The sequence below is a fragment of the Oryctolagus cuniculus genome, chromosome 4 (genome assembly GCF_051225735.1).
Source record: "Oryctolagus cuniculus isolate XC-2025 breed Fujian yellow rabbit chromosome 4, ASM5122573v1, whole genome shotgun sequence".
Taxonomy (NCBI): Eukaryota; Metazoa; Chordata; class Mammalia; order Lagomorpha; family Leporidae; genus Oryctolagus; species Oryctolagus cuniculus.
Genome location: NC_142870.1, coordinates 70,674,912 through 70,694,116, shown reverse-complemented (window position 1 = coordinate 70,694,116; position 19,205 = coordinate 70,674,912). Strand labels below are relative to the sequence as shown.

General features: G+C 38.1%; 1 protein-coding gene across 47 annotated transcripts in view; it reads left to right on the top strand.

The window, feature by feature from the left end:
* ZBTB20 (zinc finger and BTB domain containing 20) overlaps nt 1-19,205 on the top strand; it is an 873,240-nt gene that overhangs the window by 478,492 nt on the left and 375,543 nt on the right. The gene's annotated exons all lie outside the window — the stretch shown is intronic.

The following is a 19,205-nucleotide window of genomic DNA, read 5'->3' as shown; positions in this document are numbered from 1 at the left end:
TTTCTTTTTTATCATTAAATACGAAAGACATAAAAGAAATGGAGCCTCAAAAGTAGGTCTCATTGCTAAGACTGACCAGAGATATTCAGAAAGAAGATGTTGCCCTTCAGTGTTTAAAGCTGGCATTGTAACTTTTTGGAAAATGCAATATTTTTTTCAGACTGCAAGATAGATTCTGATGGCTCTTCTGTGCTCAAAGACTGACTACTACCTTGGAGCCCCCTTAAGTCCATATGGTGTGGTGGGATGGGGACCATAGGTATTGTGAGGAGAACACAAGGGGCTGCTTCCATTTGTCTGACACTAAGTAGCTCAGCAGAATTAGGTCTAGAGTAATTTATATATCTTGCCTTGGTTTTGGGAGCTTAAACTGTATGTTTCAGTTCTGGAATACATAGAAAGTATGCATACTGGGTTAGGAAAATTTTAATTGCTCTTAGTGACATTAGAATCATAAATGACCACATTTGTGGTTGTGAAAAATAGATGAGCCATGCACCCGTTGACACCAGGCTCCTTTGCTGCTTCTCATTTTTCCCTCTCTTCTCAAGAAAAGCAAATTTCCCTAATACCCTAAATTAATGTCTGCAACTGTAATAAAAGCAATCCATATATTCAATGTTGGCACTTAAGTAAGAAGTCCAAACTGAGGGTTTAGAGATGAAATCAAGAGAAAATGAAATGAAAAGGGATTTGTACTTTTTATGGGGTACTGAGTCCACACAGACCAGTGAATTCATAATTCACTTGTATTTATATCCTAGTGGTACCCAGTTGTTCATCATATATTCTACATATATATATATATTTATCCCACATAGAGATATGAATACATATCAGATAACTAAATTAGCAAATTGTACCATGATTATGGCAATCAACTTGCCCTGACTGGCCCCAGTTTTCTCTATTTTAGCATTGAAACTTCTATATCCCAGGAACCAATCAGTCTCAGACAATTGGAAGTAGTTGGTTACCTACCCATGATGGATATACATAAAGAATATTGATTTCCTAGTATATTTCATCATCTCTGCTATTACTTCTTATACTGAAGAGGACTTTCTTATTTAGTAAACAAACTGCTACAACATCCATTTGCTGAAAAATCTTACCTAAGTATAAAAGAGGGCTGGCCGGCATCACGGCTCACTAGGCTAATCCTCCGCCTGTGGCGCCGGCAACCCGGGTTCTGGTCCCAGTTGGGGCGCCGGATTCTGTCCTGGTTGCTCCTCTTCCAGTCCAGCTCTATTCTGTGACCCGGGAAGGCAGTGGAGGATGGCCCAGGTCCTTGGGCCCTGCACCACATGGGAGACCAGGAGGAACGCGCCGGCCAAAATGTGCCAGCCGTAGCGGCCACTTGGGGGGTGAACCAATGGAAAAAAGGAAGACCTTTCTTTCTGTCTCTCTCTCTCTCACTGTCTAACTCTGCCTGTCAAAAAAATAAATAAATAAAAGAGGGTTGACTGAAAAGGTGTAGATTTTCATGGATTTGAGTGTCTAGCACTTTGATCAGCAATACCCTGGGAAGGAGCAGTTTTATAGTAAATAATCACCATCAGTTCTGATCCCCTATGCTCATGAAATAATTTTAAAATTCAAGTCTTCCGCAGAAACAGGTAGAAATCCATATGTTTAATTGGCATTATATTTATTACCTAATATCTGATAATCATGTCAGACTGGCATTCTTTAATACTCACTGGTTGCTGCCAGGACTTTTAACTTCTCTATCTGTTGATCTGAAGTTTTTCCTCCTTTTTCAGTCAGACACTGTCCTAAGAACTGTAGGATACAAGATGAATGAGACATGTTTCTTCACAATGAGTTTTTCAATTTGATTTATGTAGGAAAGTTGCAAGAATAGATTTTATATAGTATATGTTCAATCAAGCTAATTTTTAAAAAAGATTTTATTTATTTATGTGAGAGGTAGAGTTACAGAGAATGAGAAAGTGAGAGAGAAAGAGAGAGAGAGAGAACTTCCCTCCTCTGGTTTACTCCCCAAATGGCCTCAATGGCTGGAGCTGAGCCTATCTGAAGCCAGGAGCCAGGAGATTCTTTCCATGACTCCCATATAGGTGCAGGCGCTCAAGGACTTGGGCCATCTTCTACTGTTTTCCCAGGCCCTAGCAAATAGCTAGATTAGAAGAGGAGCAGCTGGGACTAGAACTGGCGCTTATATGGGATGTCAGTGCCACAGGCAGAGGATTAACCTACTGTGCCACAGCTCTGGCCCCCAAGGCAATTGTTTTATTCGTTGAGATTAGTTACTACTATCACAAAATTGAGATATAGAAAAATAGCACTGAAAGTTTTGTTGTGTTTTTATCATGAGTCTGTTTGGCATTTATTTAATAAACATGGAAACTCTGCTATCTGTTCAGCAATATTTGGAACATTGCGAATACAAAGATGACTTATACTTGGTACTTTCACAAAATAAATAGCATGAAAGAATAGTTTGCTCTCCCTCCAATTGGGAGTACCTTAAGCACAGTATTCAATGCCAGTCTAATACACTAAGACCAGTTTGGTTGGGGAAATATCTTTATAAACTCAAAGGAGATACTATTTTTAGCTAACTATCTAATTTGGTTTACTCCTCTCAATAACTCTGTATTAAGACCTGACCTGTAGGTGGTTGTCCGGGCTGGCCTATGCAGTCCCATGGAAAAAGTGAAAAGCCCTGGAACAATCCAAAACATTGCTGCACCACGAAGCCTAAGGATTTTTTTTTTTCTCAATTTAAAGGTTATGAGATTGAGATGAGACATAAAAGTCTCAGACTACTTTATTCATCTGCCTATTCATTCCATCAGTTAGTAGCTGTCAAACACCTATACTGTTTCAGATGTTACTGGGAATATAGTGAGAAACTAAAGAAAATTCCCTATGAGACTTATTGTATAGTGGAAAGAGAGACAGACTCTCTCTCTCTCTCTTTCTCTAAATATATTGCATCATATATATATGGTCTAGGGAAAAATAAACAAGATAAGGAGGTAGAAAACAGGGATAGACAGTGGTAAAAGTGCTATCTGAAATATACTAGAAAAATTCTCACTGGGCAGGAGATATTTGAGAAAAGACTTACATAATGCAAAAAACTAGTATGTGATATCAGGAAAAAGAGCATTTTAGGCAGAATGAATAATTATCATAAAGGTCTTGAAGTAGGAGCTACTTAAAATGATATAAGGTGAGCAAGAAGAAATGTGTGACTCAAAGTGAATGAAGTAAGAGAATGATCATGTTGACATGATTACATGGGTCATGGTAGAGACTGAAAGGAAGTCTTTAGAGGATTTTTAAAATATTTTTAATTTTATTTAAGTTATATGTTTCAAGTTTTTCATGTATACAGATTTAGGAACATAGTGAGACTTCCCACACTATCCTCCCTTCTGCCCTGCTCCAACTCTTTTTCCTCCTCCATCTCCCTTTCCCACTCTGAATTTTTACAAAAATGTACTTTCAGTATACTTCATTATCATAAAGTTTACCCTTTATGAAGTAAAACAGTTCAACAAATAGTATGAAGAAAAAAAATAAAACATTGTTCCTCAAAGGAAGAGACAAGGGCTGTAAACAATCATCAAATCTCAAAATGCTCATTTCACTCCAGTACATTAAATTTTAGGTATTCTATTAGTTATCTTGGATCAGGGAAAACATATGGTGTCTGTCTTTTTGGTACTGTCTTATTTTGCTAAATATAATGGTTTCTAGTTGCATCCATTTTGTTGCAAAAGACAGAATTTCATTTTTTTTTTACAGCTGAGTAGTACTCCATAGTGTATAATATCATAATTTCTTTATCCAGTCAATAGTTGATAGATATCTGGGTTGATTCCATATCTTAGCTTTTGTGGATTGTGCTGCAGTGAACATGGGGATACAGATAAATCTTTCATTTGCTGATTTTTTTGGATTCGGGTAAATTCCCAGGAGTGGGATGGCTGGGTCATATGGTAGGTCTCCAATAAGCTTTCTGAGGTATCTCCATACTGTCTTCCACAGTGGCTGCACCAGTTTACATTCTCACCAACAGTGGATTAGGGTATCTTCTCCCCTCTCCCATCCTCACCAGCATTTGTTGTTTGTTGATTTATGTATGAGAGCCATTTTAACTGGAGTGAGGTGAAACCTCATTGTGGTTTTGATTTGCATTTAAGAGGATATTTTTAAAGGGTATATGCTGTCATTTGTAGGTTAAAAGAGATCTGTAGCTATTACCTGGAGAATAAGTCAGTAGGATCTTAGTCTGGGGATACAGACCAATTAGGAGTTATTATGGTAGCCTACTTAGCCACTTAGGTGTGAGTTAGAAAGGAGGTAAAACTGGAACCCAATTTTGCAAGTGGGGAGGATGTGAACAGGTAGTAAGGAGCAGGCAAAATATTCCAGATGAGATTAAGCAGACATACAAAAACATCTAGAGAACAAGGACACTGGATTAGCATAAACAGAATGTATTTGTTTTCAAAGTTAAGGGAGATAAAGCTATACATTTATAAGGATTCGAACTTACCTAGTCATCCACCTGGTCTCAGAACCACTTTTGTAGCTTAAATGTGGATGACTGGATGTGACTTCTGGAAACTCGGATTATGGGCCCCAGAAATGTCCTGCATTTGAATTTTCCATTAGGAGCCTGGTCCAGAACATAACCTCTATCCTCAAGCTATGATTATTTATTAGGGTTAAGAGTCCTACATGGGCCACATGTACTAGAATCATAGATAGAATTGTCTCTGCTTGCATCACAACATAGTGTATCTTTAGTACATTCTTAAATATAAAGCCTCAAATTATCTGTACACTGCTGCCTGGTTGTTTTTTTTTTTTCTTTCAATACTAACAGACTACATATTCTTCCCCGGGCTTATAACTTGGTACATCTGTGGTCTGTCATGATCGTCCATTTTCTTTCTATTTATGACCTCTTCAGATACATGTGGTTGGGTGCAGATGTGGGGTAAGAGCCATTGGAGAACATGGAATCTCTTATGTGAACCATTGCTGTGAGAAGTAACATGATTATTACATCAAATATTCCACAGCAAATTAGACTGCACTGAACAAAACTCTTCCTCTCTGTGACCAAAACTATTGTGATTTTGCCCTGACTGATGGACTTCATCTCCTTTGGCTTTTTTTTCCTCTGTATTATCAACATACATTAAGCTGATACAACATCAATAAAAATAAAACAGTTTGAAAATCTAAACAAGAGAACATGTTATTTTGTAGGTCTTAATTAGGTAACTTAATGATATTAATTGATATTATGGAGCCTTAAGTTGAAAACAAATGTTAGCACTTAAGGAGAAATAGGTAAAGAAGACCTGTTCAGATTCTTAACATTTCCTTAATGCACAGCCCATTTGTATTTTTTCCTAAGGAGGAATCTAAGATTAAACTCACAGGGTTATTAAGGGTTTTTATTTGTTTAAGTGATAGAACATCAATTAAAATTGTACAGCCCCTAGAACTTAGGATTTTAGAAAGCAACACTGCCTATAAAAACAAAAGGGCAGGGATTCCTAGATACAAAAATGCCTATAAAAAGTCACTTTATTTTTTTTTATTTATTTTATTATTTGAAAATCAGAGTTACGCAGAGAGAGGAGAGGCAGAGAGAGAGAGAGAGAGAGAGAGAGAGAGAGGTCTTCCACTCCATGGTTCACTCCCCAATTGGCCACAATGGCCAGAGCTGTGCCGATCCAAAGCCAGGAGCCAGGAACTTCTTCTAGGTCTCCCATGCGGGTGCAGGGGCCCAAGGACTTGGGCCATCTTCTACTGCTTTCCTAGGTGGTAGCAGAGAGCTGGATTGGAAGTGGAGCAGCCAGTTCTTGAACTGGTGCCCATATGGGATGCCAGCACTCCAAACAGCACCTTACCTGCTACGCCACAGCACCGGCCCCCAAAAAGTCACTTTAAAAAAAAAGATTATTTATTTGAGAGGCAGAGTTACAGAGTAAGGGAGAGACAGAGAGAGAGAGATCTTCCATCCACTAGTGTACTCACCAGATGGCTGCAATGGAGGAGCTAGGCCAATCTGAAGCCAGGAGCCAGGCCAATCTGAAGCCAGGAGCCAGGAGTTTCTTCCAGGTCTCATGTGGGTGCAGGGGCCCAAGCACTTGGGCCATCCTTTGCTGCTTTCCCAGGCACATTAGCAGACTTCTGGATCAGAAGTGGTGCATCCAGGACTCAAATAAGCGCCCATATGGGAAGTCAGCACTGCAGGCCCGGGCTTTTTTCCCACTGTGCCACAGCGCCAGCCCCTCAGCTTACCTCTTACCTCAACGTTGTACTTACAGAAACCAAAACATTTTTTTGTAGTCATTTATGCTGAAAGTGAGAGGTTTTAAGGAACATTATATGACAGTGAGATTAGAATGTGTTCCCTTGCTTAGGTCTGCACTGCTCACTCCTTCTGCTAATCCCAAATAACAGAGAAAGAAAGGAATCCTTCCTTGGACTGATGGCACTCTTACAGAGTGCTAGGCACTGAACTGAACATGCATGCGATGTCAGTCCTGCTCACTGAGATCCTGCAGTGCCCCTGTACCCGTCATTTATTAGGCATGATGTTAAGTCGTGGGTTTCTAGGACAATGTCCCATGGTTAAACCAGTGAAACCATAAGGAACAGGCAGAGTATTGGACACTTGTGATCCACACATGAAAGTGGATTGTGTGAATAAGTCCTGGTATCTGTGGCACCTGGAGGAAGGGAAAGAGTGAACACCTGTTTCAACTCTAGAATAATACAGAGGATTCCAGAGATTGCTACTGGGCAAAAATAGGTATAGTTGTAAACCAGAAATGGATGGTGGGACAGGAGAGGCACAAATCCACTTGTTTCCTCCTTCCCACTTTTCCCACTGTGTGGGAACCAGGGGAATCGGCGCCCACCTTGGCAGTTCTTCCATGTGGAAGATTTGAGTTCCTGAGGTTTTCAAAATGGCTCCAGGAAAAGGGTGTGGCATGGGCATGGAGACTGTTTTCTCCTAATGATGATGATGGGAGGACATTTGAAATTGGGCTTCTTGTGAAAAACCAGAAAGGTCTCAATGGACCCACAACCCTTTGATATATTGGAGGGAGGTTGTGCAGTTTGCCACACTGTGTGGAGCTGTGAGTAGGTGAGGATTGCTTGCTTGAGAATGAAAGAATTGAGAGTCCCTGTCCTGCTGCTTGGACTGGAAAGCTTCTGACGCTTTAGCTTATTTGGTTAGCTAAAACGGGTGTGAGTCAGTGAGACAACTGTAGCAGTGACATAAAAATTCCAAATAGTCCTTCCCAAAATGCATAATAAATGACATATAGCGAAAATGTAAACAAGCCATTTAATAACATTTTAATGCTTGATTCTGATCTCTTAATTAAAATGTGCATAAAAGAAAACAATGGTGGAACATCTGTGTGTGTTATTGGTGTAGCAGGATTTATGCTGCACTTTGGGCCTTTTTGTTCGGTTCTCAGTGTGTGTGAATATGGGAGGGACTCTTTTTGAGGAGCAGTTACCACTTGGAGACCCCCAGGGCCTATGCTCCCACCCACCTTCACTTGACTGTGGTTGTCTCCCCTTTTCTTTCCTCTTTTAGTAAATATGGAATGGCTGTTCTTTGCTTAAATTAAACTGCTCTCATCATCTGATCTGAAAGCCACGCTGCACCCCACCCCTATAACCTGAAACCCTGACCTAACCCTGACTCACCCTCGTTATCTCAGCAGATGTACACAGCATTACCTAATGCTTTTGGCCTCAGTGAATAATCTCAAAGAGCTTTGGGGAAAGCATAGCCCTTTGTATGTGTGACCTTGTAGCAGTTATTACTCAGCTGGACACTATGGGATTTACATGTTAAAAGACAGGAATTCTCCTCACCCCTGCTGGTGATTTTTTTTTATTATTATTATTGATCTGGGGGAAGTGTCTCTGAGCTTCATTTTGCCCAACTGTTAAATTAGAGTACCAGCAATCACAAAAGTCAAGGGTTAGTAAGTGCTTTAAGATCTTCCACTAAAAATGTTATACCATGAAATGTTTCTATTTCTCCCTTTATTTGGAATACATGGGATCACCTAAAGGTTTGTCTTTGATTAAACCAACACATAATGTACCTTATATCTTCTGTTGCTCCTTGAAGAGTTCTATATCATCTTATCAAATAGAAAGTGACAGCCATATGGCCTTCTTAAGCGTGTGATATTTATTATAAAACATCCCCCTTTGAGGGGACACTGTGCCAAGATCCTCTCTAATCTTAATAGTGTTCTTGAAAAATGGGTGATTTTATTCTTTGTTCCATGACAATGAAACTGATATTCAGAGAGGTTTAAGAGACGTGCCTAAAGTTATGTTCATTTTAAATGGAAAACCTCAGATTCAGACTCAGGTTAGTCTCTAGCTCTCAAGGTCACAGTCTCTCTACAGTATCAGGCCCTAAAGCTTGTTAGATGCCATCCCCTGTACAATGGCAAGATTAGATCCTGAAGAATTAAGGAAAAATGTAGCTTTTGTGGCAAATGCCTGCAACTTGTTTTTATAACTTGGACTTAATTCATAAATAAGGAGTAATGATCAGTATGTTCTCAGATGAAGAGCTGCATGTATGGATTCCATAACTTCTGTGCTTTGGTTTAGGGATGCCATATGCCCCAGGGAGTTTCACAGTCACGTGGCATCTCCCAGTGCTGGGCTTGGTGTTAGTTAACCACAGTGTAAAACACCTCTGTGTTGGGATGGCTCACAACTGGTTATCATCTGAAAAGATGTGTATAAAATTATATTCTTTATGTGGACAATTTGTTTTCTGAATTTACCCTTTATCCTTCAGTGGGGGCAAAATACCAATTTTTATACAGACTTTGTATTTTTTGATGATAGTGGTTGTTTTTTTGGATGTATTGCCCTAAGAAAGGAAGGTGGGCTTGGGTCTTCCTTTTCTAGTCTCTCTTCACTTTCTTGTGTCCTATCTGATTCAATGTTATTAATTTGCTATCATTCTCTAATGAAAAAGATATAAATTCTTCAAAGACTGGAAGTTATTAGGACAAATCACATAAGTCTGTCTTTGGAGTACCTTTTATTTCACTAGTTCAACTTGCAGTTCACTCATTGAGGATGTGCGCTACATTCTGGGTGATGTCTTTTATCCCTCCTGTACTTCCATTTTTTTTTCTGCCTGAGACAACCTGTTTTAGGCTAGTTATGGATCCTGAAGCAGACCCATTATTAAATTGATAAGATTGTGAGGCCATCTCAGTGGTGGTGGAATTTGGTGTTGCGCTTAGGTGTGTGCTAAGGAAGACATCATGGGAAAGCATGGGCCTTGAGCATCATGAGGGCTCAGCCCTTCTGCCTACAACTGATGTAGCTTTGAGTGAGTCACTTAACTCACTGAGCTCAAGAAGTTTTAATCCATACAATGGGGTTGAGTAGTAACACCTACTTTATAGAGACATTATCCAAATTAAATGCAATAGTCTATACAAACTATTTCAATCAGATCCTGACCCTCAGCGAATGTTGGCTGCTTACATTTCATGCAGCAAGGAAAAAGGAACATAGTAAAGAATAGTAAATAAAAAATAATGATATTGGGCTTGAATGAAATGTTTCCTCATTTCAAGTCAGCGTGGTAGAAAGAGCATTTGTCTAAAAAGCAGAGACGTAGGTTCTCCTTCCAGACTCACCTCTAGAATGCTGTAAACTCTTTGCTTTATGTATTTTTGTCTCAGTTTCCTCTTCTCCAAAATGACTGATTAGGAATGAATGCCATGTATTTATTTATATAACTTTTCCTTCAGAGATTTTTCTCCTTCTCGGAGTAGTCACACGGCAACGTGTAAGTCTCAAATGGCAACAGCCAAGTATGGCAGACAGGGCTCTTGTTAATATATACTTTTCCCTTGGCGAGCGCCACGACTCACTAGGCTAATCCTCTGCCTGCAGCACTGGCACCCCAGGTTCTAGTCCCGGTTGGGGAGCCCGATTCTGTCCCAGTTGCTCCTCTTCCAGTCCAGCTCTCTGCTGTGGCCCGGGAGTGCAGTGGGGGATGGCCCAGGTCCTTGGGCCCTGCACCTGCATGGGAGACCAGGAGGAAGCACCTGGCTCCTTGCTTTGGATCGGCACAGCGCCAGCCATAGCGGCCACTTGGGGGGTGAACCAATGAAAAAAGGAAGACCTTTCTCTCTGTCTCTCTCTCACTGTCTAACTCTGCCTGTCAAAAAAAAGAAAGAAAGAAAAAAAATATGTTTTTCCCTGTGTAGCTTTGCTAACATGTGCATTTATGTTCTTTGTATATTTGCATGTATCAGAGTATTTATGCACCTACATGGTTGTTGAAGTAAGCACATTAGCATGCATTCATGTTTTTGTGGGTATGTGTGTTTATATATAACCTATATATAGATATATATATACACAAATATATATGCAGTATGTATATATATATATAAATATATGTCTGTGTGTATGAGAAACAGATGCACTGTAGGCAGATAAAGCAGATAAATATAGATCCAAATAGAAGCATGAGCATATAAATATAGATGTTATATAGAGTGAAAGCAAGCAAATCAGCACCATTTCATTATTGCTGGAAGTCTTTGTAATAAAAGAGTTGAAAATTAGTAACTGACATTGAAATTATTGACTGAATGACACTGTCAGATCAGAAGGCATATGGTAAGGTAAGAAAATAACCTTTCTTTCAACTTTGAAGAGAAATTAAGAAGATTCATTACTTTTAATTACTTGATTTATGGAAGTTTTTAGAGGCTTTGTAGCAGAGTGCTTTAAGAATACAGAATATGTCATCTTTCCTAAAAATACTACCATACAACAAAAAATAAATAAGAAAATGTATTCCCATCTTGAGAAGAGAATTGGCAAATGTGATCCCTTTTGTCCACAGGTTGTGATTTGCAACTCTGTCCCATGGCTAGGTTGGGATAGATGAGTTGGTTTCATTCTACTTAATATTCACAAAGTCACTCTGAAATCTTCAAGGAAACCCACCTAAAGGAGATATTTTGAAGCACAGGGCCAAGTCGTCTTGTTATTAGTGGGAGGATGCTTGCGATTGTATTTAGTGAGTGTGTGGTATAAGTAAAACTGGCCTTCCATCTGTTACTTTCATATCACTGTCTCTTTTTACCAGCCAAAATAATTGGTTATATGTTCTAGCTTTTTTTTTTTTTTTTTTTTTTTTTAGTGAAGAGGGCATTGTATGTTATTTTTAGCTTGTTCAAGTTAACTGGGTAGTTTCTAATGTTGCAAGTTACATATCTTGGTCATGTGCTTAAGTACCATTTTTTACAAAGAAGTGCCTCCTCTCCCCCCACCCAACTTCATCTAATTGCCTAACATACCTCATATCTTCTTTAGTGCAGTTGTAAAACATCTCAAAAACTAAAGTTTGCAGAAGTCCCCTAAACTGCAGACACAAAGCCTGGTTTTGCCCGATACCACAAAGCCGACAAAGTTATTGTTGCCGTGGCTTTTTCTGATGTTTGATTTCCTATTGCTTTTCCTTATAGGGAAGAGGCAGAAGGGCCAGAAACATGTTCTCGTGCTCTCTTTTCTGCTTCTCCAAAACAGGCATTAGTGATCTTTCCTTCCTGCTCCCACTCTGAGTTCACCCTTGAAAAGAAGGACGGACAAGCACAGCAAGAATACAGTGAAAGCTGAGGCATGAAAGTGGTGCTGCTTAAAAAACCTTTCACTGTTCTCTCAAATATGTTTGGCTCCAGCTACTTTGTTAAGTTCTTCATCAAACTATGATTTTAAAAAATTTTAAACATGTTCCAGTCATCTTGGGGAGCACAGCATGCATGCTCAGAAACACGAGCTGTATCAGCTTCATCCAGAATAACTGCTTTTTGTCAATAAAATGGAATAAATTTTCCATTTTATAAATTATTTTGAAAGAATACTTCCTTGCAATACATTTTATTTATGTATATATAAAATTGGTAAACTCTGCAGTGCTTCCAGTTGTAGACCTTTAAAATTTGCTGTTATGTACTGATGATCTCTAAGGTTATCCTGAGTGAGTTCTTATTTACAAAAGAGTGTTATACAACCATATGTACATAGTAATATTCTTTATTATTGAACCTTTTTATGTAGGTATGTGCAGAAATAATCATTGACCAAACTAACATAGTAGAGCTCCTTCATTTTGCTCTGTGCACACATACACACACATACACTCACACAATCTACACTAAAGCCTGATGGCCTATTTAGTTTTAGAAATATTTTAGGACTAAAATTCTCAAGGAAGTTACATACACATAATATTGTCTTTTCTTGTTCTGTCTTTGCTTTATTTTCTCCTGGCTTGACATATTTACTGTTTAGCCTTTGTCAGTTACTTTATTAGTAATTACCAGAAATTTTAGTAAGGAGAGAAAACAATATGTCCACACACACATATATACCTCAAAAACTTTTTGAAAAATGAAATTAAGATCAACTTATTTTTATACAAATCTTTGAAATCCTATACGTAGATTTTTCGTAATATTTATTTTTCATGAACTTCTGAAAGACCCCTCATATGCATGGTTTTCAAAATATTTTGCACCAAAATAAAAATCTTTGGATTCAATTTTCCATGAAGTTTTTGAAATACACTTGTGCATATAGATATATGTATATGTACATATATACACACGCAAACACACATACACACAGACTGAAATGTTAATTTGTACTAATCATCTGATTCTATATATGTCATATTTAAATTTTTTATCTAATGTAAATCTGTAAGAATTTTTGTAACATCTGACCTGACTTAAAGGTTCCTAGGAGATTGTGAATTTTCTTATCTGATACAAAGAACATTTTTCAAATAAACATTGGATAGTTGCATCTGAACAGATAGGTTTCATCAGAGCCAAGAGCCAGACAGAAACCTGTACTTGTAGCATGACGTGGCTCTCATCATTGGCATGAAGAATTTTGCTTAGATGGCTTCATATCCTGCTCCTGATGTTGCACTATATTGGAGGGTGTGTGGGCTGGAAGTCCAACAGATCTTGATTCATTTTGCAAGTTTTAAACAACTCTGTGACTACATTGCTAATCTATAAAACATAAACCAATACTATTTCATGGCAAGTTTGTATTAAATATAGTAATATTAATGGAATATGTGGCATATAATATGTATTCAGTAAATATTAGTTTCCTCTGTCCTATTATTTCAATGTGTGTCAGTTATTTCCTCCTCCATCCTTTCTTCTCATTGTGGTGTATATTCTTTCGTCCTGGGGTTATTAGATATCACAGCCAACAATGGAGGAGTAGGAGCAAGTAATTTTAAAAATTACTGATTATCTAACACCCATCCTGAGAATGGCCTTATGAGAAAAGAGACATACGGAAACTATCAGAAATTCCTGTTTCTTGTCATTGCAGTGTTTTCTATGAAAACAAATCAGCAAACAGAATTGGGAGACTTTTCAACTATGTATTGCTGAAATCCTATTCACATAAAAAAGTAATGAAATGATGTACATTAAGTCTTTTGAAATAATAGGAAATCCTTTTATTGCCCATTCATATACTGGATTAACGTTCATTCCACAGTGCATATTGTTCACCTTGACTCACTGTAGGTTAAGCTCATTGATGAGCACCTATCCTTTTTAGAAAGAGTTGTGGGGTCAAACTACAAGTGTCATTTAAATTGCTGAATAATTCCTGTATGTGTTCTTTTTTTTTTTTTTTTTTTTTTTAAAGGAACTGGAGGGAAAAAATACCTCCCACTCCAATATATTTGGAGTTGCATTTCAGCCTAGAGCTGATCATTTTCACTGAATTATAACCCCCCTAAGAGTAAGGTTTATAATGGAAACAATGACACAATCTTAATTATAATGATTCTGGCAGCAATGTCCCTACTATCCTGAGACCTCTTTCTCATGTCTGAGTTTTCTTTTAAGCTCCTCAGACTTCATTTACTATGTAACTACAGTTTTGATGTGTAACTCTTTCTGACCATTTTTTGGCATTGAAAGAGTTTGGCCATTATCATTAAAGCCACATTAACCCACCAGGATTTTTCTGGATCTCCTCCTGTTGTGCCATAAGCAGTCTCAAATATTTGTTTCTGTGGAATAGAAATAAGAAAAAGAAAAAAGAAAGGTGGCATGTTGTCACAGAAAATGCCTGGCCTGGAGATAAAGAGCCTTTGCTCTCTCTCTGGTGAACCACTGTGACACATGAGGTCCCAGTTTCCTTATTGATAATAGCAGAGATTTAGACAGTTGTAACTTTCTAGAGGGAAGCCAACAGGGATAGTTCCCCTCCACTGGCTGCAGTGTTGGCATCCCATATAGGCACCAGTTTGAGATCCAGTTGCTCCACTTCTGCTCTCTGCTATGGCCTGGGAAAGCAGTAGAAGATGGCCCAAGTTCTTGGGCCCTGCATCCATGTAGGAGACCTGGAAGAAACTCCTGGCTCCTGGCTCCTGGCTCTGGAATGGCCCAGCTCTGGCCATTGTGGCCATCTTGGGAGTGAACCAGCAGATGGAAGATTTCTCTCTCTGCCTCTGCCTCTCTATAACTCTGCCTTTCAAATAAATAAATAAAACTTTTCAAAAAAGTTGGTAAACACATGAAAAGTGAGAAAAAAATGAAATATTCAAGCTCAGGAAAGAGCTAGACCCAGACAAGAGGATAAAAAATGAAAAATAAAATCCGTTAAGAAGAGGGGGAAGAAGAGAAGCAATGATTTAAATAATAGACTTGTGCTTAAGATTAAAAAATAAAGTGTAAGATGGCTTTGAGGTGAACATTTTATATAAGGTAAGGATTCCTTGTCTTATAAAATAATCTTTTGAAACTTTTCCCTATGGCATTTAAAATAAGATTCAATTTATATACTTTGATTTAGTCTATGCTCTGGAAAAATGAACTGTGAGCTTTAGATACTAGTTGCAGCCCTGTCTCAAAATACATACTCCTGAGAAAATTAATTCTGAGCCTCAGAATCTTCATATAAAAATGAGGGGAAAAGTAAATTCTCATAGGATTTTAAGCATCCATGAAATAAGAAAGCACATGAGATGAGCTTGTTGACATACTTACAGGATGCTGATTGAAGGAAGTTGCTGGATTTGAATACATAAATGGTGGCCAAAATTTAGAAAAAAAAAATCATTTTGAAGGTTTTGATTGAAATGTATATGTTTAGTATGGAAGAGTTAACAAGATGGTTGCCCCACTTTTGCAAAACCATTATGGCTACTATTGCCAAACATGATTTTAGTTCAGTCTTCAGCTAGAATATTTGAGAAATTATATTTGTAATTCTTTCTTTAAAGGTCTCATTCTCCAATTAACTGAAAAGATGGCATTTCTGACTTTCTAATCCAGAATTTATTTTTCCTCATAAAACTCCTGTTTAACCAAGAAAATGGAAATCAGTACATTCTTGGTTGCCCTTCTATTAATTTAAATTTGCATAACATAATCAAAACTCCACCTGCCTTGCCCTTCCAAAAATAGCCATATTCTCTCCCATTACTAAATGGCTACATTCCTCTCAGTATTTTTTAAAAGGTGAATTATGTTGATATCCCATGACTTTTTTTAGAATGTGTTCATGGAAATGAAAATGGACTTTTCTGTGCCTGAGACTGAAATGAAAAAATTATCCAGAAAGGCTGGTGGAAATGAACATGAAACTTTGCTGATGTTATCAGTATTATAATTTTTGTTAAGCTTTCTTCTAATAAAGCGAAACTGAAGTCAGCTGACCCCCAAATAACTGCCTGATATTTCCTTTACATAGTTATTTTGTTTGCAGATGAATGATAGAGCAGTACAGCATAATATTTCCTATATAACATTGGCATTTGTCCTTTTGGGACTTTTCTAGTATATTTTCCCAACAGAAAGTATCTCACCTAATCACTTTGCAGTTTCAACTAGTATTTTCTGAGCTTAGAGACTGTGGGAAGCACCATGTTAGGTGCTAGGTGAAGACCTGTGTACATACTGCCAGTGTTGTGGTGTACAAGGTAAAGCCACAGCTTGTAAAACCACCGCCTACAATGTTGGCATTACATATGGACGCTGACTCAAGTCCTGGCTGCTCCACTTCCAATCCAGCTCCCTACTAATGTGCCTGGGAAAGCAAAGCAAGATGTCCCAAGTGCTTGACCCCTGCATCTACATGGGAGACCTTTGATAAATGAATGGAGTAGGTATCCGTTTAACATTTTCCATGCTAAGATGGGTGGAAAGAAAAGAGTTTTGATTTACTAGAAATGAAACCCAAACTCTTGTTCTTCCCTTTGGATAACCTGTGACTTGTCCCAGTCATCATTTACAAGCACTCATGAAAGTTACATTGCCTAGCTCTCTAGCTGCTGAACAGAGAACTCCTGTCTGTCTTTCTCACATTGCTGGTAATTCTCAGCCATAGAAGGGAACTCAGGTACAGGAAGGTCCAGTAGTTAAAGGCAGAATCAACTTTACTTGATGTCCTAACCTTTAGGAATTCATTGTGCAGCAGTGGAAGCCCTGAGCAACGTTGAAGCTCTGGGAATGGCTGTAGTCATTCTGATCAAAAGTTAAAGGTTCTTCATAGACATCATATATGACATTACTTCTACAAATATTGTTCATTGGTTTAGGATCTTTACTCTTGTGACACATTTCTCTTTTATTACCCTATTGTGGGTTGTTCTGTTCAGCCAAATAATTTGTGGCATATCTTCTTCCAAAGCAAAATAATAAGCTATTCAAAGATGTCTGAATGTGTTCTTTATATATTTTTTAAGAAGATGGGTAAAATAGAACCTATTTCTCTTTGCTCTGATATCATCCCCTGTATACCTTTCAAATGGGATATATGTCTAGGCTAAACTACTTGGCCCATAGCATTGGCTATTACAAATAAAGGCACACAAGTGGGTAGGAGGGGTAAATAGATGCATATGGAGAAGTCTGACAGTTGAATGGAGTTACTTTCAAGTAGTTTCACACACTAGTACTTTCAGACATTCACCTGCCAGTAATCCTCATTAGAAATAGGACTGGGATATCGAGGCCTGTAACCCAAGTCCAGGTTTCTGAAATCTAAACAGTACCTCAAATTCAGAACTAAAGGAAATAAATATGAACCTATTTCAGATATTGGAATCGTTTCTCTAAATAAACTCTTGCTCCTTTCATTCCTCAGATTTTTTTTTTTTAATTTTTTCTTCTCCCTGTTCCACTTGTTCTCTCTTTACTCCTCCCCCTCCTGCTCCTTTCTTTTTAGTGTTCTGAATTCATTAGATGGCATAGTGTAAATCAATAGTAAACGCTAACCGCCTACTCTGTACTCAGTTACGCAACATCGCAGAACCGGTACACAGAGACAAAAAGGGAAAAAGCACACACAGCCTTTACATTCAAAAGCTCTTGCATAATTTTACTTTTCCACAGCCAAAAAGAAAAAAAAAGGAAATAACAGATGGGGAAACTTACAGTTTTTTTTCCCTTTTCTCAGACTGTTTAGAAGACAGTTAGTTAACATCTATGGCCATTTCTAGTTGCCCTAGGCTGCAGCAAAATATCCCATAATTGCTAGTGTCCTAACTGGCTTTTAAACAGGCCTTTGTGACCTTCTATGATGTGATGAATTTTCCAAGTAATATAACACTAAAATTATTCTGAGGTGTTTTTACTGAGTTTCCACCTATTTTATGAAAAATCACCAACATTTAAACTAAGAAATGGATTTTAAAATAGAGGGTAAGCAAGGGGTGTGTGTGTGTGTGTGTGTGTGTGTGTGTTTCCAACTGAAATGTATCCTGATGTAATATTTATGTAAAAACCCAGTTATATAAACCTGCATTTCTCTTGCTTTTTCACTTTGGAGGCGGTATAAAGTGCTCATGTGTGGGTTTTTTTTTTCTGTGACAAAGTACATGCCAACCCGAAAGACTTAATGAAAAAGAAAACATCTAGATGCTACAACAGAAGCAGTTAATGCAAACTTCTTGTAGAATTCATCCCCTAAATGACAGTTGTGTTTAAGAACCTGCAGTTTCTGGAATTCTCATTTAGAACTTTGCGTCGCACGATTCTCTGGCACACCTTTGGATTCATTGTGCTTCCTATCTGTAAGTCTGAGATGTATAATAAAAGTCTCTCTCTCTCTCTCTCTCTCTCTCTCTTTCTCTGTAGCTCTTCACTTTCTTCCCACCCCTCACCCTCACTTTTTCACTGGAGTGACTCCTCTCCCAGCTTAAATGGGAACACAGTGAGACTTGTGTGAGATTTATCAGTCTTTCTTCTCTGTACCAATATTTTGTTTCACCTAACTGACTGATGTCCTCACTTAACTGACTGATGTCCTCAGGGAACCAGGCGTTTGTCTGATAAGGGAGGTTGAAGAGACTTCTGGCTTTGTCTGCTCTTACTGTTTTAATGTCTGCCTATCAAATGGTTATGAAGTGGACATATGAGAGAGACCACAGCACTAGGCACTGTTTGGTGTCTGTTGGGTACAGGTTCAGGTGTGCAAAGGGTGTGGTGGAGGTCATTCTGATTGTCTTTAATGCAATCAGAAAAGTGAGAGGAGGGTGGGAGAGGTTCATGGCATCGTTAACGCATGAGTAGGAACTACTGAGGCCCTCAGCTCTTTGGGATCAGCATCATTCTTTGAGGTCATCCTTTCCTTCTGGATGTTAAAACCATAAGTAATCGATTCATTTGACTTCCCTGAAGGCAGGAGGTGAGTTTTTCCTTTAAATTTTTTTAAAAAAGATTCAGGCTATTTCATAATTTGTTTAACTTTGTCTTATGTGTTAGCTATTGCAATTTAGAGTTCCTTTGTATGGAAAAATCTGTTGTGCAAAGATAAAAATCAAAGCCAGGAGAGTTTTGTCTGGTTTTTCAAGTTTTGTATCCTGAATGTGTGCCTCTCTGTTAGAACTGAGTGATCAAGATCCTTGGGATTAGCATGTCTCTGCATTTATGATGATATGGGGACATCCTTTGTTGTCAAAATAAATAATGATTTAACTAGTATATATATTTTAAGTATATTATAACTATATTTCCTTTCAGTTTTTTTCTTTATTTGTTTATGAATAAATAATGAAAATTAGCCAGGATACTCTAGTCTTTAAGCAGGAAATCATAATCAAGTAGCCCTCCATGTGTATTATAGCT